Here is a 23322-nt window from a genome sequence, read left to right on the forward strand (position 1 = left end):
GGTGACATTGATCAACAAATTGTAAACATTTGCTGGAAAAACAAAATGGTAAATGTTAAAATTGCCACTCGAAAGTTTTTATCTCCACCCTAAACACTCAATTTGTTGACATTTTTGCACATTGCATTGTGGGATGTGGAGTCGCACAGACGTGTTTTTACTACATTCTGATATTACATGGAATTCCGGAAACAAACTAGTACAAAATTACAAAGTTTGTCAAGCAAATCACTGTCCTGTGGTCTGATGAAAAACACAAGAGATATGCAACAGTTTACGGGACTCCACATCCCACAATGCAATTTGCAAAACCTTTCCACTAATGGTAATAGGAGATTGTTTACAGTAGAGACCAAAACAAACTTTTGAGCCACAATTTTCAAATTTTTCCATTCTTTTTTTTTTTATGTGATTCATTGATCTATGAGGCTTACACTTTGGTTTTATCTAACAAAAAAATATCTGGAGCATATGCAGAGTTTTTTGGGCAGGGGGAGCATTGCCCCCCCAGTGGTCAAAGGTTTTCATTACAGTTTTTCCAAATTAATTAATGAAAAATTAACGAACATTCAATTTTTCAAGACATTGCAGCACACTGGAAATTCTGATCCATAATGAAGCAAAAAAAAACATTTGTCGAACTGAGTTGCTGCAAGAGATGGAAATGAGTGATAGAAGTGAGGAGATTAGTGAAGGACAGATTGTAAGAAGAGGAGAGGCAAGGACAGAACAGAGGGGATATCTGTGCCGATGGACCTCAGCTGAAAGAATGATACTCTGATGGCGAGATAAGAGAGAGCGCAGATAATGAGAGAAAGAGGACACTGGAAACGGAGAGGCTGAAAGTTGATATGGCGCTGTTTGTCTGGAGAAGGGGAGGATAGCAGCTCGTACAGATCTGATGGTGAAGCTTGAATGCAGAGCAGATGGAGGAAGTATTGGTATACGTTCCTGTCAGAGACTGACTGCTGCTGAGTATCATGATCCTCACATACTGAGCGATAACCTCAGTGGCTCTGAACTCATGACAGTAAGGAAGAGGTGTGGACGAGTAAGGGAAAAGTGAGAGACTCTGTGTCACGAACCATTAGTTAAAGAAATGTAAGTGAGGCAAATGAAGTGGAGCATTGAGTGGAAGCAACTAATGCATGCAGAAGTGGTTCCTAATGAGCAGACGAGCTGTTTTTTGGGTAAACATTAACATCGCAACTGAGGGAACGAGGACTTTAAATTGCTAAATTATCATGATTCTCTTATGCACGGGCTAATGTATCCCTTTGCTGCTGGATTAAGTATGACACACACAGCTGGGACTCAACTAAGATTTTTGCTGGAAGCGTGTTACGCTTGTCTAGCAGGGTTCGTCTGCAATTGGCCTTCAGGCAGCCCTCACTGCCCGACAGCAACCAACTCCCCATCCCACACACACACACACACACACACACACACACACACACACACACACACACACACACACACACGACTGTCACGTCACACCAATGTTTTCCACAATCTGACTTCATATTGAATACTTGTTTAAAGACATACACATCACTTCAACCACCTTCTTGTCTTTCAGATAATGTGTTTTATTCTAGTGATAAACAAACCTTAAATCTAGAGATGCTCATTATTAGCTTTTTTGCCGATATTTGATATGGCCATATTATAACTGTTATTATTCATTATGTACAGTATATCTCCAAGGAAATAACAGGTACAGCTAATTTTGAATGTGTCGTCACAGCATCAGAAGATGTCTGGACTAATTTTCCAAGTAGTTTAACAGTTGTAAGAACTCCTCAACAAACAAGGAGTCCTTGATCATATTTACTGTGAAATCCTGTTGTGGAACTGTAACGATACAGAAGAAATGAACCTTTTATTATTGTGCAATAAACATAACACGTATAATATTTGTTATATTGTACGCACATGTCGTGCATGTGTGTAAGACAGGTTAGTTTTACCCTACTGATGTGTTGTTGCAATAGTAATCCTGCTCATATTTAACTAACGAGCTAAGGTAGCTAGCTCGCTAGTTAAATATGTACAAAACCAGGAACAACAATTTACTGCCTTACTACAACACTATCTACCAACTGAAAACAGACATTGATTTAGCACAGAATGGAGGTTAACACATTGGCTGCCAGCCATTTTCAGAACGGCTACCCCCTTCACTGCCAGCCATTTTACAGCATTTTGACTGATTTTAAAAGACTTACAGGATATTTTGTACTATGAACATGTAAAATCTGAAAGCAGATTCTGAAAGAACAACCACAGACTCTACGTTCATCAAAAAACATTTTTTTTTGTTTCTAATTTGTTTCGTTCTTCCGTAATCAGCAGTTGAATATAGGTATGTTTCACCAAAAAGGCCAGTTTCTGACAAAAAGCTGAGAAAAAAAGCTTTTCATGAAAAAAAACCTGTCTGTGACTTTGAGGCTTTTTTTTTTTTTTTTCTGCTTTAGTGACACCCCATGATTGATTTCTTTCTATAAAACAACACTGAGACCATTCTTTTGATGGCACAATTGTTATTATTTTTGCTATCTTGGTCAGAATTGTATGGTTGCCTAACCACATTTTGGCCTTCTTCCTTGTCTCCCCCTCTCTCACTCTCCACACACGCAACTCCCTCCTCCTCCCCTACATGCCGAGTCTTGCCATTTGGCCCTGGTTGTTGATCATTTTCTCTCACGATTGTGACACTCTCAATAGTGGACTTAGGTCAACACATGCTCTGCTCGAGTGTGAGCTGCTGGGAGCTTCACCTTCTTTTCTCCGGCACCATTTTATCCCTCGTCCCTGGCTTCTCCTGGTGCACATCATGGCTAATCTCTCATCCAAAGGTGCAATACTGCCACCTATACGGCACCAGTTCGTCACTACATCATAATACAATGCTGATATTCAATGGAGAGGTCCGTAACACTGGCGTTGAAAAACACAATTGACGTATATATATGTCAATGGCAGTGGGTGAGTTAACAAACCTAGTAGTTCTGACCTCGTCCGCAAATGCATTCTCAGACTTCCAGTTTTGACAGGAAATTACCTGTATTGAAAGGTTAGGTCAGTATTCTTTCCCATCACTAATTCACACTAACACCGTAAGGAAATGTCTGTAAATATTATTTCTTAATTGATAATGTGAAAGTTGCAAAATTATTGACATTAAGTAATAGATGATGAAAGCAGGTCAGTTGTGTTTCTTAAACTTTGTTTTTGTCAGCTATTGGGGAAGGTACTATTGGATTTTTTATTTATTTTTTTTTAAATAATTATATTAAAACGGAGACAGAATTTAATAAAACGTTACCCTCCAGAGGTTTGTGCACAGCCCATCAAATTCTCATACATGGCTCTTGTCTAGATTTAACAAGTTTTCTTTATCTTTAAATGAAGTTTTGACGGATAAAGGAGCCAGGAATCTATTGTAACTTATTCAAAATTAGCCTTGAGTGTCTCACTTGCCTTTCTTTCTGCTCTTCTAACCCTGACACACAGTTTAAAAAGACAGCCTGCTCCTGGCAGATTTATACTTATAATATTCCTCCTTTTTTACTTGATGATGGATTTAAGTGAAAGCCCGTACATGTTCAGTATCTCACTAACCTTTCGTTTGAGTTAGAAGTGTTGAGTTGAAGTGTTCTCGTGGCTTTGTAGTGAAGTTGAAGGAAGAATACTAATTAACCTGAGACTGAACCTCCCACACAGGGGTGTCTTTGTACAACAAAGACTCTAGACACACTCGCTGCTCCCAGTCAATCCTTATTTCAAAATTTGTGAGACTATTACCACCAATTGGCCAAGACTCTTCAATCTTGTCAATTACTTTTAGGGATTCAGAGTTTAATCATTTATAAAAGCAATAAAAGAATAAAACATTCAAGATGGTGAATATTTTATATTGGGAGTGTACATATAACTCTACGAGAAGCATTGACACAAAATAAAGCTTGAATCTGCTTCTTTTGTTGTCGTGTCCAGACTGAGCCTTGGCCAACAGACTCTCAGATCAAATGTTTGAGCTTCCCATGCCTCCTCATGAATTCAGTCAAGAGTAAAAACAATGGATTTGGAACAGAGACGCCACTGGCCTCATGCCAGACGGACCACGAGTGAGACGGAGGAGGACACGGGTGCATCGGCTTTGCTCTATCACGTTTTGATCTTTTGGCCACATTAGGGCTGTATTAAAGGGACATGATTCAAGGGTCCAATGGCACCCGTTACACTTCGAGGTCTGTTGTCAAGGCTTTCCGGCAATGTGTCAAGAACTTGACGGGAAGGTGAGGAGGGGGGGTAAGACTGTGCCTCTGAAATAAAAAAAGGCATCTGGGGACAGGCTCATGGAAAGGGCTGAGACGATGATTGTATCCCTGAATACAGAGGGGTGACCGCCATCGTCAGCATGACCAAGCAGCCGTCGGATTATCCCTCCAACACCGCATCAGTTCTGGCAACTAGGAAAAGGGGTATTTGGATGCAAAGGGAAGAAACCTGGAAACATGGATGGAGCTTCTCTAAATTTATTCTTTCATTGATCTCATTTTGCAAAAGAGAAGGCACAGTTACAGCAAACAATGCCTTCCCTTTTAAGTGTGACATGCAGATTTTCTGAAGGGATCACCTGTGGTTCTTCCTTTTTGGTTCAGTGTTTTTGATGTTCTTAGTATTAGCCAGAAATATTCTCTTTTTATGCAAACTTTTAAGCCTATGAGAACCTCATTCACAGCCATTGGCTAAGGAAAAAAATGTTAGCCTTTGTGCAGAATCTTGTTTTATTTTACTTTTAACTCATTCAGTGCCAGCCATTTTCAAATTTTCTACTCCCCTCAGTGCCACTGTTTTTGAGCATTTTGACTGATTTTAAAGACCCACAGAATATTTTCTACTTTGACTGAAATCTGACACCAGATTCTGAAAGATTGAAGCCTCTACTGTCATGAAAAAAACCCCATTTGTTTCTGGCTCGTTCTGTTGTTTTGTAATCAGCCGTTGAATAGAGAAAGTTTTACACAAATCTTCAGTTTCAGAGCAAAAAGCTGAGAAAACAGCCTTTTTCTAAAAAAAACGCTGTCAGTGACTTTAAAGCTTTTTTTTTTTTTTTTTGCTTTAGTGACAACTCTAACATCTGAACATTGTTTCCTTATATAAAACATAAAAAAAAAAAAAACACAGACCGGGCTTTTGATGGCAAAATTATTATTATTTATATGTCTGGGTCAGAGTTGAATGTATTTCTTACTGTATTTTGGCGTTCCTCCAACTTTCCCTCCCGTCAGTCTGCACACAGATGTAACTTCCTCTTCCTCCCGACACGCAGCAATGACCCGTTTAGCCCGGTTAGTTGATGGTTTTATCTCACGATCACAACATTATCAATAATCCACTCAGGTCCACACATGTTCTGTGTTAGTATGTGGTGCTGTGAGCTGCTGGATACGTCATAATATCACTCTGTAGCGCCATAATCTCACTCGTTCCTGTTTCTCCTCCCCAGCTAATGGTAGCATCAGTGGCTAATCTCTCATCTAAAGGTGCACCGTTGGTCACTACAACACCCCCAAATGACGAGTTTCTCGTGAATGGCGCTGAGCGTTTGGATTTGAAATGACGAGATACCTCGTCGGGGGCACTGAGTGAGTTAATTGATTAATACCCTCCATAATCGAGTGACAATATACCTTTTTCTCAAAGTTCTTGCTGCAGAAACACTTCAAAAACAAAAATCTACCATTACAGCTTTTTTCTGTTCTCTTAAAACAGGAGACCAATGCACCAATGCAACGACACCTTTGTTTATCACTTCAAGCAAACCTTTTTATACTAGCAGATGTGAACAAGTTCATGTGTTTTCTTAGTTAAGAAACAAATAAACTTCCCCATCGTCCAACACCAGTTAGTTGCAGATTCCTGTGCCTATGATGGTCTGTCTCAGTGCGAAGGACTACAAACCTTTTCATGGTGTAGATGGAAAATGCTAAATTAGCAGATGAATGAGTGAAAAGAAACAAGAACACTTGTGCTACGTTCACACCGGACGCGTCACTAAATGTTTGCTCGACCACATTACTTACAAAGTCAATGGGATAGACCCGGTAAGAGACAAATTCTTCTCTTGTTGGGTGGCTCGGTTTGATTCGTGCTGCAAGAGCATTGGCCACGGCATGCGCGCTCCCAATTTGTGAACTCAGCAATGTGTGAACTCAGCATTAAAGAGCGCAAATCTTTGCCAAACGCTAAATCCATTTTTCATTGAATTTAACTAAATCTGTTTCATAGATCCGTTAATTACAAACCAAAATATGTTTTTAAATTTTGCCAATGATAAATGATAAAGATTTTTGGATTTTTGAAATTGTTCCAGTGTCAGTAGAGTCAGTCCATTTCATTTCAACAAATCCCACGCACTTCGGTCTCAAAAAATTCAGAATTTTTTTTTTTACCAATTGTTCCGTGATTATTCAACAGGCACACTGTAAATCATGGCCATTCAACTACACTCACTTGGTACAGTTGCTCTCGTAGTAAATGAAACAAAGCACCATCACATTTTCAATATTTTTATTGAACTCATCAAATTCTATGAAGAGCACCAGTTAGCTTTTTTTTTTACAAGTAATAAAAAATACAAGCAGATTCAAGTTTAATTAAATAATAATCACAGCACCTGCAGGTTAAAACGTGCAAGAAATAAAAAAAACTGAAAAACATGATCAATTTCTGGTTTCATTAAATAACAGTAACAACACTTTCCGGCTTTTTGTGCAAGAAATAGAAAAACACCAACATAACTAGCTTCAGGTTTAACTTAAAAAAAAAATCATATTTAAAAAGACATTTTAAAATTACACACCTGCTAGCTTTCTGTGCAAGAAATAATAAAAAACAACTGAAAAACATGACCAGCTTCCGGTTTAAATAACAGTAACAGCACCAATTAGCTTTTTGTACAAGTAATAAACACAAGCAACTTCAAGTTTAATGAAATAGTAATCACAGCACCTGCTGGTTAAAAAGTGCAATAAATAAGTAAACTGAAAACATCTGTGGCTAAAACATCCACCATTCTCACAGTTGTTGTATCCGACAGAGGAATTCCCTTAATAGAATATATTACAGGTTATTTCACTTTGTTGACTGTTACCACCTCATCGACAGCGGCAATTATGCATTCTATCACCGTTTCCGCATGTAGATGACTGTTTCTTTTTTTAGTATTAATGCTACTCAGAGAGAAGCTATGGTTGCCTTCTGCTGCAGCGTGCAAGTGCGGGAAAAGATTGCAGAGCTCCGCTAGTAGTTTAAAGCAAGTGTTTTCAGTTTTATCTGCCAAGCATCTGAACCCCGTGGATAGTCGTTGTCAACGTTAGCGTGGGTCGTCTTGAAGTACTTATCAGTTCAGTCTTTATTGAACTGTCTATTTTCGGCGTCAACTTTCCGTCGCTTTTCCTTTGAATGTGCCTATGCCTGCTGTTTATCTGATGCTCCTTTCCGTATGCGCTGTAAGCAGCACTGTCGGAAAACGTTACAAAGTGCCTGAAACTGTCACAAAGTGCTGTGAAGTGTCGCAAAGCCGCGTGTGTACAGTTTTTAGCTGACATTAAACTATGTATTCACTAACTATGGATAGATGGGCTACGGGCCGGTTGGGTTTGAAATGGGCCGGTTTTGGCCCGCGGGCCGCAGTTGAATAACCCTGCTGTAAATTGTTAGTTTAATTGAATGAATACTTTTGGCGATATGGCCAATTTAGCGAGGGGATATGTGTCAATTTTCATTACATTTTCACACATCCTTATTTTTCTTCCATTTTCAGTTGTCAATATCTTAGGAACTACAGCACATAGGAATCTGAAATTTGGTGTAATAATACAGCTCCACCTACTCTCTCAGAATATGCAAAAAGATCTGCTATACAGTGCTTGGGCCATTTGTTGAAATAACATGGAATGATCCTATATTGTTCCAGATCCCATCCAACATTTAATGGAATCTTCCATGGTGTAAGGTCTGTCTTTATATGAATATTTTCAAAATCTGTCAAGAACTTTTGACGTTATCAGTCAAACAAACCAATAACTAAACCCTGGTTAAATTATTAGCTTTTTGGAGGAGGTAAAAGAGATTTCCCTTTTCAGTGTATACCCTTTACCTTTTTTCCTGTTTCATTGGCTTTCCCTAATTTGATGTATTTACTGACAAAGCAAATGTCCCAAAATCTTGCCATGATTTGGATTGAGATAAATATTGGTAATATTTTCTATTTTTATGCTAAAGAAGTGCGTGATGAAACTAGGGGTGGGAACCTTTGGCTCACGATAACGATTATCTCACGATATGACGATACTGCGATTATCGATATGTTGGTCAGAAATCAATTTTTGATAATCTATGACATGACAAGAAAAAAAAGGATTAAGTGAAAAAAAATGTTTTTTATATCTCTGAAAGACAATAAATTGAAAAAGTGTCCTATGAACAGTGACACTATTTTAATTCAACATTTCTGTAAATAAGTGTCAACATACCAATGTAAATGAATAAGTATCTCCAATAGTGCTTTCTGTAAACAAAAAATAGGGTCTTTTTTTACCAGCGACACCATTATATTGCAATATTCCAGTAAACAAAATTGTGCGAGCATATCGATAATCGATTGTGCAAAAAAATATCGTGATATATCGCCGTATCGCGGTATATTCACACTCCTAGATGAAATGGCACGCTTAAATGTATTTCTTGTTAACACTTGCTACACATTTAACCACCAGTTGAAATGTTAGAAACATGTGAAAGTATATTATATATATCCATATTAATTCCATGTCATGTAGCTATTTTTGATTGAGGAAGGTAAATCCATTATTCCCGGCGTAAAATAGAAGGCCCTATGGCTGTTTTTATTGTGTACACATACTGTATTTGTTTGTTTGGGTGTCAAACCCATTAAAGTTGTTGCTTTAGTTCAAACACTTCCACAGATAATGTTTATTGGTTGAATCCTTAGAGGTAGGGTAGGTGATTTTTGAAAGCTAGCATGACTTTGAATGTAGCCTCCCCGACGGCTCCGCCTTTACCCCTCGTTCCTCCCCTCTGTGCTCCGTCTCACTCACATGCACGCGCACACTTTGTTGCCTCATGTCTCATTCAGCAGTAAGTAAACAATAAACTTTACCATTATATACGTATGTTAAAAAAACGTGACCAAAAACTTTTGCTGAGTTTTAACTCAGTGTGAGCTTGTGCATGCGAGGGATTGAGAACGAGCAGGGAGACGTGATTGGTTAAAAAAAAAAAGGTTTGTTTTTTTTTTCCATTGGTCTAAGTTATAATTACAGGTTTACAGCTGCTACAGTTGACAAACTTTATCCGTTCCTTTTTCAGAGCACATAGTTAATTTCTGTCACGACATAAAGACAATTTCAACCAAAAACTTTTAAAAAGTGTATCCTGAGGAAATTGCCTACCCTAGCTTTAAGTTTGCCATTAATGGTGTTGGTTATGCTATTGGTGTAGTTTGTTGAGGATATTAAGTGTTATGTTCACAATGTCATAGTGTGTAGGTTTAAGTATGGTGCACTGTTGTACTTCATTTATATTAGTTGGAGGTGCTGTTTGTTTAAATTCCCTTAGAGGATCAATAAAACTTCCTCATGTATTATTTAAATCTGTGTATTGTATTCATGAGTTTAAAATGCTGCTGCATTCAGTTGAAAAAGAAAACTTATCATTGTTGAAACTTTGATGTAGCAAATTCCTCCTGATTTGATGACAGATTTCCCCTCACTGAAGTGCTTACGGCTGTTTGTTATTTTCTCCCAGATGAATTTGAATCACTCTCACCTAATCAGGCATGATAATGAAGTCTCTAATTTGAAGCCATGAGAGGAGGAGGAGGAGGAGTTGGAAATTAGGGAATAGGAGTTGTGTTGGGGTTTGCGTTGGGGTAGTTGTGTACGTATCAGTTAGTCACTGCAGTGGATTACAGCGTGTTCAGAGGACATTTGTGTTTTACATTACTTCATTAGGCTCCCTTTGATAACCTCTCAGCTTGTATTATTAGTTTTCCTTTAATCCAGGCTCATGTCTGAGCTGCTGTCTGCAATACGCAGCCTGATGGCTGAAAGCCTGTGGAAGGAAAAAAAACTTAATGACGAGTGTTGTAGGCCTGAGCAATTAAACACTGGTAGACGAGAGGCTGAGCTTTGAGGGAGTTTTCAACATCTGCTGTTAGAACGCTGAGCAGTTAGTGCAGCCAGGGACGACGCTGGTTTTTAACACAGCTGAGATCAGAGGCGTCCTGGCATCTGTGCCTGCTTATCCTGCACGTGGTTGCAGAGGCAACTGGAGCCATCCATCCATCCATTTTCAGACCTGCTTGTTCATGTTTTTCAGGGATGCAGGGGTCTGCCGGTGCCTATCTCCGGCTCACACTGGGCGCCAGGCGGGGGTACACCCTGGACATGGTGCCAGTCCATCTCAGGGCAACAATTATACAAACAACACTGACATTCACATTAACTCATGCAGGCAGTTTAGAGACTCCAATCAACCAAACAGTGATGATTTTTTTGGATTGTGGGAGGAAACCCACATAGCACGGGGAGAACATGCTAACTCCAGGGCTTAAACCCAGGACCTTCCTGCTGTAAGGCAGAAGTGCTAACCACTAAGCCATCATGCACTACTGGAGCCTAACCCAGCTGTTATTGGGCGTAACACAGAGTAAACCAGTCTGTTGAATGAGTCTATTACTCTATTATCTTTGGTGTCAAGTACCCCCTTTCTCTTATTTCTGAATCCAAGTACCCCCTTAGTCTGACTACAACAGAATGCGCAGAATTCTTGAAAAAACAACAACTATAAAGCATAATGATGGATTGAATGACTGATAACACACATTTTAAAGAATCCTATTGTAAATAAGTGAATGAAACTGTATTCAATGTTTTCTGAATGGATTTATTTCTATAGTTTGTATCAATTCCAGTCATCTCCCACCTGGTGTGGGATCAAGACTGACTCTTATATTTTAGTTCATGTTCTAATCAAGATGATTTTTATCATTATTATTATAATGATCATTTACAACTAAAAATACACATTATAAAACCCCTACATTTTTAATGATTTCTACTACTTTTTAATCATGTCTACTGCCCTTGTGTACCCTCTAGTAAGTACCCCAATTTGAGAAACACATTTGTTGCAAATTATTACGTTCCACACTTCTGTGCATTTCAATTTCTCAAGTCAGGTCCTGGTCGCTTTTTGTCATTGAAACTACTGCACATTCATACATAGAGCTTAGGACTGGGCAGTATGGACCAAAACTCATATCTCAAATATCAGTTATTCTCAATAATTTTAAATTCAAATGAGGTTTGACAATAAAGACAATTTTGGGATACATTTTCTGATGCAATATGCCAAACAAGCTCATTTATTAACAAACAGTTGCATGATATCTGCCACTTTTGGCTTTTTCTCCTATAAGCGACAGCATTTGAGTGAGTTCTGTAGTGTTGCTTGTTTAGGGGTAGATCTGGGTTAGGACTCACTCACAAATCCATCTAAATGTGCTTTTCATGCTGTTCACCTGCACTACTCGTCAATGCACTACTGCACTATTATCTTATTATTATATTTTATTTTATTATTATTATCTTATCTTGTTATTGTTATCTTGTTATTTTATTTAGTTTTGCACATATTAGTCTAACTACTGTTTATATTTTATGTTTATATTTTTTATTTTTATTTTTCTAGTTGATTGTTATTATTTAATGTTTACACTATTAGAGAGAGCACAGTTCAACAAGTCAAATTCCTCGTGTGTATAACATACATTACTTGGTCAATAAAGTTGATTCTGATTCTATTCTGAGAAGTAGTGAAAGCAGCGACTCCTAAAACAATTATTTTGATACTAAATAAGCTATAACAATATGTGTATCGATATAAGCGATATTGTAATTTTCAATATCGCTAAAGTAGTAAACTCGATATATCTTGAATCTCGATATATATCGATATTTCGGATTTTACTCAATTCTGTTTACATTTCAGGTTCAGTTTACCTAATTCCATTGGTTTTTGTTTCATCAGATTGGTTCATTGTTATTAATTTTATACTGTATGCTTAATAAGTGTCAAGGGAACATTGGGAGGAAATCAAGCGAGATTACATAGCACGAGATCTTGTGTGAGATCTGACATGTAAGATGTTCGGACATTTCATGTAAATCCTAAAGAAATGGTGACGAGAACGTGTTTTGTATTGGTTTCCTCAAAAACAATGGCTTTTTAAAAATGATATAAAAGTCCATGATTGAAAAACTTCATAGATTTTCAATTGACTTTATTTTCTGTACAGCAACTTTTCGGGTATTTTGGTATTTCATTGTACATGGAGACGTGGTGTTTTCCTTTAATCATGTAGCTGCTTCAAACTGAATCCATCAATCGGCTCCAATACTGGTTTTTCTCCAGTGTACGGATCCTTTTTATTATATTTCTCACTACCCGCTGTGCCAGCTTAATTGCATGCTGATTGAAGTGACGAGTTTAGACACTAACCATCAAACATTAACTGTTCATTACTCTGTGCTCATGTATTAATAAATCTGTGCTGGTCTGATGACTGGAATGCAGGTTTCTGCTGGTGTTGGATGGAAAGCTACAATTTTCTACATGTCCAATAAAAACCATTTCTGTTCTACATTATCGTTCCAAGCCTGTCATCTTTTGTGCAGTCTGGTGGAATTGAGAAATCGTGCTTTTAAATTCCAATCAGAAAGTGGAATATTATCTGATGTTTTGCTCGTTATGGGATAGGATGATCTCTGTAGCATTAGGCTAAAGCACCTAGCAGAGATAAGTGTGTGTGTGTGTGTGTGTGTGTGTGTGTGTGTGTGTGTGTGTGTGTGTGTGTGTGTGTGTGTGTGTGTGTGTGTGTGTGTGTGTGTGTGTGTGTGTGTGTGTGTGTGTGTGTGTGTGTGTGTGTGTGTGTGTGTGTGTGTGTGTGTGTGTGTGTGTGTCTCACTCTCGGCACTGAAACCATAAATTGTTTCAAATGAGTAGCCTTTGTCCTTTAGCACCACTAACAGCACTTTATTTGTAGTGGAGTCATGGGGCTCTGGCTCTTCTTGAGAAGCAGTAAATTGCAGGTTACACTGTATCTGTAACCATCTTTACTCGGTATAAACATATCCATCTCTAACCACTCATACTGGTTCCACACTGGTTCCAACTTTCTGTTTGCTTTAGACGTTTTCATTTTTAGATAAAGATTTTCTAAAAATTCTGAAAAAGGAGTCTTTAAAACTGATATCCGGAGTTTCTGAGAAATGTCTCGATGTCCCCCCCTAAACAGTCTCACTTCCTCCCACTGCCTCTACCAGTCTACCAGAAGCCACGCCTCTACTTTTCTGCATGTGCATCGTGGAACATAACAAGGTTGCATCAGGGTGCATTAATATAGGTCTATAGGTCAGGTAAGAGCCAAAATCATATTTATCTGTTGCTGTTGTGACGCTCGGCCTTGTTTCTGTGCACAGTTCAGCATTCACTTTGATTTACAGTCTAAAAAACAGGAAGTCGAACCCTATTGGTTGGGCACGCTCGGCGATTGTTTCTATTTGTATAAAGGTCTATAGGACGAAGGAGGGACTTATATACATTAATGTATATGAATGACCACCGGCAGGAGACCATAGTAAAAGACTAGTTAGCTTTTTTTTTTGCACTTCAAAAGAATCAAACATAAACATAGATTCTCAGAAACTCTGGATATCAGCTTTAAGGTAAAAGTTGCTGTTATATTTTTTTTTTGAATGTTGAACACAGGATGTATTTATTATTTATACCTTTGCCACGCTCATACTTTGTAATCTATGGGCGTTGCTGCCAGTGTTTCTCAAATGGGGGTATGCAATGGCACTATAGGGGGTACTCAGTGAAAGAGAGAGATTTGAAAATTAACAAAAAAAAGTGTCAGTCTTGGTCCTACCCCAGAAGGAAATGATACAAACTATAGAAATAAATCTATTCAGGAACAACTATATATGTGTTTTTCAACCTTGTGGCTGGGACCCTATTTGGGGTCACCTGAAATATCTGAAAAGTTTAATTAGATTATTTTTTTTATTATTGTTGTGCTCGTTTGTGACGCATGGTGGTCCAATGACGCCATAATCTCATTCTCAGCCAATAGCAAAATTCAATTGTAATTGAAAATTATTGCCTAGTTTCAACCAATAGAGGGCAGTCGCTCTTACATTTTATAACAAAATGTGCAAAATTTAAATATTTTGATTAAAATGTTGTGAGTTGGACCAAGATCAATCAGCAACACTTCTTAATACCTAAATACATTTGTTTCCAGCTGAAAATGGTGGTTTGGGGTTTAGTTACACTTTAATTTCACCCAAACTATCCAAAGGGCAGGAAACGGCCCATTCTAGCAACATGAAAAATGGATGGATGGACAGATAGCATGAACAAACCTTAAATCCTATGGTGATCCCTGGCAAATGATCCAAACAAATGTGATATAAATGCATATTTCTTTAATCATTTTCTATTGAAGTTGAAGACATTCATACATCGTCTCGATCGTTCCATAGTTATAGACCTTTACATTCCACACTGTCCTGTACGTTTGGGTTCATATTTTTTCTCCCCTTCAATAAAATGTTTTTCACTTCGGGGAAAGGACACTTTATACGTTGTGAAATCATTGTGGGAAAAAGTTCATTTCAGTAAGTTTTGAGGCCTGCGGTAAGGTTAGAATAACCCCTACTGCCTAACGCTATCTGTCAGTAGATGGAGAGTGTTTGTCTAGCAGATAGAGCAGAAGAGGGGCACAGCTTGGCATCAGATTAAGCCTACATTTAAATTTGGGACCTTTGCTGTAAAATTGATGTAGCTTTTCCATTCCAAGAAGAAACGTTTTTTTACGACTTGTTCAAAATGTACATGCTTATAACGATCAATGCTTATCTCAGACATTTTCTGTCACTTACAAACGTCTACATGTCCACAGTATGGTCAGATGCACAGAGCCAGGGTTTGTCAAAGATGCAGATGTAGTTGTTCAGAGGTCCATAGTTTAACCAGGAGTGTGATCAAGGTTCACTACAAATCTGCTGCTACTTGGACTCATTGCATTGGGTGTAGAGTTGCTGATTATAGTAACTTGTGAAAAGCTTGAGTAGTGTTGCCGATCTTCTGATCAGCACCGCTTCATGGTGAGAGGTGAAGGCTGTTTTTGAAAAGGCATACTGTACTATACATTACACACTCAATGAGTATATACTGTCTATTATATACAATTAGTATGATGACCGTGCCTACTGAAGTATACTTCCAAGTTATCAAGATGCATTTCTACCTGCATTTCGAACCTACAATGACAAAAACCTGAAGCACACTGAGGAAAAATATGTCCATTGATTCTCCACCTTTGAAAGTTCTAAAAACATTTCAAGCGAGAAAGTGACCAAGTAGAACATCAACAGTGACGTGCCGTGAGCACTAAGGTTGGGTAGGCCGGGCGTTGCAAATCGAGACTACCACTGTTGACGCCAATGACAATTTCATATGTCTCTGCTGGCAAGTGTTAATCTAACAAAATCAACATTGTAAAACACCATTAAGGAAACATAAAAAATGATTCAATACAGCCTCCATACTCTCCCAACCAGTTATATCTCATGACATGGCAGCGCATCCGTTGTTTGTGTTGGAAACACAGAAACACAAAGAAAATGACAACAACTCGGAACAGCCTCAGTGAGGCTCATCCACAAAGCCATTCCTTCCTTTTGTACCATTCACTGTGGAAAATACCAACAATTTTCTGACCTTTCCTTTGCTGAAGGTCTGGTAGCTCAGGTGTTGGTCTCCCATCTTTTAAAAGCTGTCGTTTTTCCCCAAGAGAAAGTTTCTTTATCGTCTCGAGCGCTCTAATCCTGACTGTAGTGTTATCCCGCCCACTAGCTAGAGAACGTAGCGGCAGTGGCCACGCTCTATCAATTCACTAATGCACGGTGAACTTACGTATAGCATTTAGCATAGCGCGGTTACGTCCAAAGGCAGCCTTTTTACGTAAATAGTTTTCATCTTGGGGAACTGAAAAACACGCTATGGAAACAGAGGCAGAGCAGCAATGTGCTTTTAGGGAGGGGGTGTGGCCTCCTCCTGCTTTACAGCGGACTGTGCAGCGTCTCTGCCGTACCAAGAAATAGCGATGTTTAGTCTTTTGGGCTATGAAAAGCACAAAATGCTGACACTTTCAAACTTAAAGGTACTGTAAGCCATTGTAAAAATTGAAAAATAAATAATTTATAACTGTAATATATTTAAAACAAATAATTAAAATATAAATTCACCCTTGGGTAGGCAATGCCTACTTTGCTTACCCTGACTGCATGTCACTGAATATCAACATGTGGTCATTTGATCCATCAAACGCGCAGAAACACATTTCATGCCGACATTTCCCACCAATGTCGTACTGAAAAAACTTGCGATTATCTTCAAAACAAGAGCCCTATTTACAAAAGCAATAAAACTACTGGAAGACAAGAAAAGATGCTTATGTTTTGAAAAGAGAATGTTTTTTTTTTTTTTTGTTTTTTTTTTTTAGCTTTAAGCCGGTCCCGGGTTGATCTTCCATTCTCCTAAGCAATGCATCATAAGGCGGTTGAGTATGACTAGTGTGCCCACTAAGGTGGTTCATAAAATATATTTTCACCAAATGTTGCCACATCTCTTTTCAAGCTTGTTCACATTGACAGCATCTGTACCTAAAATGGAGTCATTCGCTGCACATTTAGGGGGGGGCACACTTTTTCACAATGTTAACAATTTTTGGTACAGATGTACCCAATATAGTTTACATCAGGGTATTTCTCGCGTACTCAATTCTTCCATACCGTCTAATGTGAACGCACTACATACTCATTTTTACATCAGACTTAGTAAGAGTAGTACTTTAGTAGGCTATTTCGAACATAGCCTAAGTGTCCATTGTTTTCTCTCTAGGGCTGAAGATTCGTGAAGTGATGATCAACGTGTCGCGGCAGCAGGTGGAGGACTTCCACGGGCCAGAGGACTACTGGTGTTTATGTGTCGCTTGGAGTCACCTGGGGACCTCCAAGAGCCGCAAGGCAACTGTCCGGATTGCCTGTAAGCAAGTCCACACTGCTTTGATCATAACCTGACCTTACTGTTCATGAAAAGGTTACACTTCTTTCAAATAATAGCAGCGTTTGGCAGAAAGGGTTATTCATGCCCGTGTGTGTTTTGGTCAAAGAGAAAAGGTCACACATGAAACGATGTGACCTCTAATGTGCTCCTCCTGTCTTTGCACTTGGTCCTTTAATCATGGCTCTTTCTTCTCTTCCTCAGACCTTAGGAAGAACTTTGAGCAGGACCCCCAAGGCACAGAGGTGCCTCTCAATGGCATGATCGTGCTGCACTGTCGTCCCCCGGAGGGAGTGCCTGTGGCTGAGGTGAGGGCTTCAAACATGGAACATTTTCACCAGCTTTGCCTGGAAAGCATTTGTCAGGTTTCTACTTCCTAGGTTCTGCTTTCAAATGCCTCGTTGTGTTGCTCTTCGGCAAAATCAAAGATTTATTTATAAGTTCACACAGTTTTGTTTAAAAAAAATAAATAAATAAAAAAAAGGTGTAAAAGGCGAAAGTTGTCAGCCTTGGGTTGGGAGTATATCAATGTTGAAGCACTGATGTTTATTCAGCTTGCTTTCAAGGAACACTCCAAAATCAAGGGAGCTACATATTTCTGTCAATGTATCTGATATTCCATGTTTTTCTGACTTTTACTCAAATTTTTTACTCTCAATCTTTGACAATGTCTGTGATTTAATTATTATTTGCTCATTGGTTCTCAACCACTGGCATCATCAGGCCATGAAAGTCTTTTTTTTTTTTTTAAATAAATGTATTTTAAACGTATGTTCTGGTACATTTATTCAGAAATAATTGCATCATCTGATCCAAAAGAGGTTGGGAACCACTGACATATCGGTTTCTCAATATCATAGACCTTTTTTACGACAACCGGAAGTAGCACCTCCTGGTGCCGAGTAACTTCCTGTTATTGCGGGTCTAAGGGAAAATGGCTCTTGTATTTTCCACAGCGTTGCTCAACTTGCCAGCTTTTTTGTTTGCTGATGTGAAGGGAATCGCAGCGGCGAATACCCGAACAAATAAACTTGATAAGGGGTATAAGTTCTTCCATGAATAATATATCCATAGCTATCAAGATAAGAAAAGAAGTAGCTTCGTGAACTAACCACTATCTCCAACATATGAAATATAAATATTGTAATAAAGAAAAATGTTCGCAATGTTTAAAGAGAAGCATGTTATAGACTTTTAAATTATATTTTAACATTCTGATATGTGTTTGTCTTATTTACCTGTGGGTGGATGTGCCGTAGCAGCTCCATAGCTTTAGCATAGCTAGCTTGCTGTGAGAGGACAAGATGCCGTTTCTGAGCCCTCTAGAAAGCAGACTTTCTCTTTCCAGGGAAAGAGAAATGGAACAGCTCCACTTTTAAGGTGGCTGATGGTGACAAAATCGTCCTGAGTGAAGTGCCTGTGTAGTGTAGAACAGGGGTTCTCAGCTGGTCTCACCCTGGGACCCACATTTTGCCACGGTTAATAAATCGCGAGAATTCAACCAACCAAATTAAGTTTTCAAAAAAACCTGTTGAAAACACAAATATATAATGTTTTTTTAAAACAGAAATCTATATATTTTCCTGTGCAACATGCATTTCACAGCATGCTTATCAAAAGAGAAGTTTCTTTAAAAATAAAAGGCATATTGAGTATTTATTTATTTTTGACTAGCTGTCCGCGACCCACCCAGTACAGGTCCGTGACCCACTTTTGGGTCCTGACCCACCATTTGAGAATTACTGGTGTAGAATACAGATCGGACCCTCATCCCTCCTAACTGCTTAGATCCACCGTCTCCTTTGGTCGGGGTTCGTCGGAAAAGCGTGGTTAGACAGGTACGGCTGTTTTCTTGCCCCACAAGAGCAACCAGGAACAGAACAAGAACAACCAGGACCAGAACAAGAAGAACCAGGAAGAGAACAAGAAGAACCAGGAAGAGAACAAGAACAACCAGGAACAGAAGAAGAACAACCAGGAACAGAAGAAGAAGAACCAGGAACAGAAGAAGAGCAACCAGGAACAGAACAAGAGCAACCAGGAACAGACCTTGCTCATGAGTTTGATGTCCCACAGTAGATTCATATCTGCGACCCTCCCTCTTATAGTTAGACTTTCCATGTGAAATTTCAGTTTTAAAAACCCAGTTTAAGAAGCGAGAAAGGGAGGAGTTCATGTTCGGTTCGCAGCAGGTTTAATTTTCCCCATGAATACAGAATGAAGCTCTAAAGGATGTCCTGTTGAGCAGTGTGCTGTGTGCAGTGTGATGTCGTACGCCTTCATGTGGAGACTCAGTGGGTAGATGTGTCAATATTAAAAGCCAGTGCGTTCAACATCTGGGGCTTTGCGTTTACTTAAAGGTAGACTGTGATACGCTGTTAAACAGAAAGTCAGTGTGATCTGCTCCTTTCAATGGGATGAGCTCTCCTGTTAACACTACCTAATGTCTATCACACACTCTAAATACTGTACAAGTCATTATTTAGAATCAGAATTAGATGCTGACTGATATGGGATTTTCAAAGACCGATGCAGATACCGATTAAAAAAGAATTCAGCCGATGGACGATGTCTAAAGCTGATTTTGGAAGCCAATATTTGAGGCTGATATACTTTTTTGTAAAAGCGCATCGATTATGAAAGACAATTGAAACACTCACATGTTATAAATGCGGGGTCCTTCCGTCAGTCAAGTGGCTGCAGCTGCCCACACGGGTGCCTGATCAAATATCTTTATCCTATTAAGGATTTAATAGGATAAGGATATTTGATCAGGCACTATTATATTATATCTTTATCCTATTATATTGGTTTTTCATTTGTAAGCCTATTGGCTTCTACCTCTCCCATGCACATGCTATTATTATTATTATTGCTTTTTCTTTTTGTTGAATATTCGTACATCTGAATGGATGTTTTTTATGTTCTTTCTTTTTTCCTTTAATGGCTACTCTAAAGTGCTAAATAAGTTTAAAAAAATAAAAATAAAATACAAAATCTATATATTGGCCAGCCGATATCTAATCAGAGTGTCTACAGTATTGTTCCAAGCAGTGGCAGGAAACCCAAATGTGTTTATTCTGAGATGAAATTATTGATAATTGTGGCGCTGACTTGCTTCACAGCCATGGAACTCTTCATTAGCTCATCAGGTGTTCACATGCATCACTTATTAGGATTTAATCTCAAACTGATTTCGACTGGGAAACAATTGTTTTTCATGTGCATACACGTCTCTAGCATCTACGATAAAAGTCAAGTGTAGTTGTTGACGTTTGATGTCACGCTGTTAGTTCTCCAATTTTATTTCTTTATTTATTTACAGGTGTAAGTTTTTTTTAATCGAAAGGTGACCTAAAACACGTATTGATGTTGCTATAAGCTACCCATTTAGCATGCTATCTTATGTTGATATGAACAGAACCATCATTTATTTCTACTTTCAACAATTTTAGACGAGGCAGATTTGTTCCATTTTAAAGGTTTACATTTACAGTGTATAACCAGCAGTTTTTATTACGTTCATAAAAAATACAAATAGTAGCTGGTATTTGCTTTACCACCAACACACTCTGGTATCAATTTGTGTTATTTTTTAGAGGAAAAGCAGGAAAAAAAAAAAAAAATTGTTAAAACTAGGGCTGGGATTTTATCGCATTAATTGCGATAAATTAGTTACAATTTTTTTAAAAAAAAAAAACACTTCATTAAATTTTTTTTTCATCACTAGAAACAGGAGAGCCTGAGAAGAAGTAGTTCCTGTGCGTTGTGAACGATAATTTTAAATTTAAAACTCAATTCATCAGCTTCATCAGTTGGTTTATTTATTTCATGCCAAATATATTCTAGTTCTAACTATTTTGCACTGTTTCCACTTCTCTGGAATGTTCTGGACTAAGTGCTGTTTTTGTTTTTTTTATTTTTTTATTTTAACACACAAAAACACAGTTGTTTTGAAAAGTTTACAAAAAATCCTGAAAAGCACGACAACAGCTTAATTAAATTTAAGTTTGTGCTTTGTGGACAATGCAATCATAATATTCTTTATTCATATTGCAGAATATGTTAGCACTTAGTGATGAAAATAATACAATAACACAATTTTGTTGTTTAAGCTCATTTTTTGGTTTTCATTCATTCAGTCAAAATCCCTTTAAATCAAAAAACCTTCCTTCTTGTGTCAAAGATTGTTTATTTTTATTCAATTTTGATTAATGAATTACAAAATCTCTAATTAATTAGATATATTTTTAATCAAGTTCCATTGTAAAATTGTGAACCAGAATCAACCTTCGAGGAGATACGGAAGAAAAAGACTGTGAGGAAGAGTAACAACAGGAACAATGACTGCAGACGAGAACACATCACAAAAAAAAAAAAAAAAAAAAGGGAAGAAACGAGGTTGGATGTAAAATTAAACAATGATGTGATTTTGCTCTGAATGTCAAATGAATTTCTGTGAATGCAACCATGTCGGAAATGAACTGAATAAATAAATAAAAAAATAAACCTTTAGAGACAGTTGCGTCAATTCAACGTCGGCTACTTAGAACTTTCTTCACTGCTTTTGAACTAAAATAAGAAATAATAGCAACTTATTATCAATCCTTATAACTACAACAGTCTAATGGGGCATTTTTATTGGCAGTACCTATACCTGACCACACAGCTCTGCTTATCAGACGTTGGCCCTCCTGGCCTCAGTCACTTTAATGTATTAATGGACTGGGACATACAGATCTGTGAGAATGGAAGGAAACGGCACGAAAAACCTGAGAAAAGTAGCTATTTTTGTCCCATTGTACAGGTAACATTTTGAGATCTCAAGAAAAGAAGATTGGGGCTTTTAGACGTCCTAATGGTGACAAAGAACTCTTTACGATACATAATGCACCTAAAGTTCCTAAAAGTGCATGCGTGCGTATGTGCGTGCGTGTGTGTGTGTGTGTACAATAAATGATTCAGCTCACGCAAATGGAGCAATGGTGTACCACGAGATTCCCCAATGCATTGTGGTCATCAAATAGGCAACTTCTCATGCATTCTTTAATGGGACTCGGGCGAACAAAGAGAATGGTATTAGTAAATAATGCAGTGACAAATCCAGCTCCCTGTAGTAGATCTTGCACCTTGGACAGAAAAAAAAAAAAAAAAAAAACCCACTCTCATCCAGAGCTGGAGATACATCTTCACCCTTTTGATGACTGGAGAAACCAGTGAGAGGTTAAAACCTTTTCTTTTTTTCGAACCAACCCTGTGAAATATGGCTGAGAGTGCAGCTCAGCCACAGTCTGAGTTCCAAGGAATTGAGGTCACGCCACTCTGTGATCTGCTAAACTCTCATTTGTATTCTAATGCTTATTTATTTTGGGCCTTTTTCAAAAGCCTACATACTCCGTTTTCATCCTGATGGATTTATAAAACTTCTGTGCCCAAAAAAAAAAAAAAAAATGCAAACAACTATTATTTTTTTTAGAGCCGACGGCAAGTGCTGAGTTTCAAATGAAAGACGCACCCCCTCTGTGTGCCGTTCTCACACACAAACACTGTAACTTTTACAGCTCCAAATCCCCTTATTTCGCCTTTCGCTTCACGTTCTCAGAGGCAATACTAACAGTAAGACAGGGAGAGACTTTATCCTCGGCTTGTTGTAACTTAACCACCCAAGAGTTTACTGGGCTGCTGCTGTTGAGGATGTTAATGAAATGAAAAATCAGAGAATGCCACATTATCTGTCCCCGCAGTGATGAAGGCAATAATCTGTGCACACTCGCCCACAGAGGACAGATCACAGCCAAACGGCTTACAGCCTGCCTTCGTTTTATTGGTTACAAGAGTTTCTACTGCTTCTGCTTTTTAACTCACCCTGTGGATCAAAACACGTTATTTTACTGTAATGCTCAGTGAGATTATTAACTCTGATTACAGCCATTTCATTCAATTTTCTTAAAGCCAATAGCTAATGTAGATTTTAGAATGTCTGACAGACGTGTGAATGCATACCTCACACAATTATAGCAATTATTTTAATAGAGGGTTCAACATGTCAGTGTTTGTTTACACTGTGACGACAGACTTTGTTGTGAATATGTG

The 23322-nt window shown here is 38.3% G+C and overlaps 1 pseudogene; it reads left to right on the forward strand.

Moving 5' to 3' along the window:
- The window catches only part of LOC114473366 (netrin receptor UNC5D-like), a 278176-nt pseudogene that overhangs the window by 169885 nt on the left and 84969 nt on the right, over positions 1-23322 (forward strand).

The sequence above is a fragment of the Gouania willdenowi genome, chromosome 12, assembly GCF_900634775.1.
Source record: "Gouania willdenowi chromosome 12, fGouWil2.1, whole genome shotgun sequence".
Classification (NCBI taxonomy): domain Eukaryota; kingdom Metazoa; phylum Chordata; class Actinopteri; order Blenniiformes; family Gobiesocidae; genus Gouania; species Gouania willdenowi.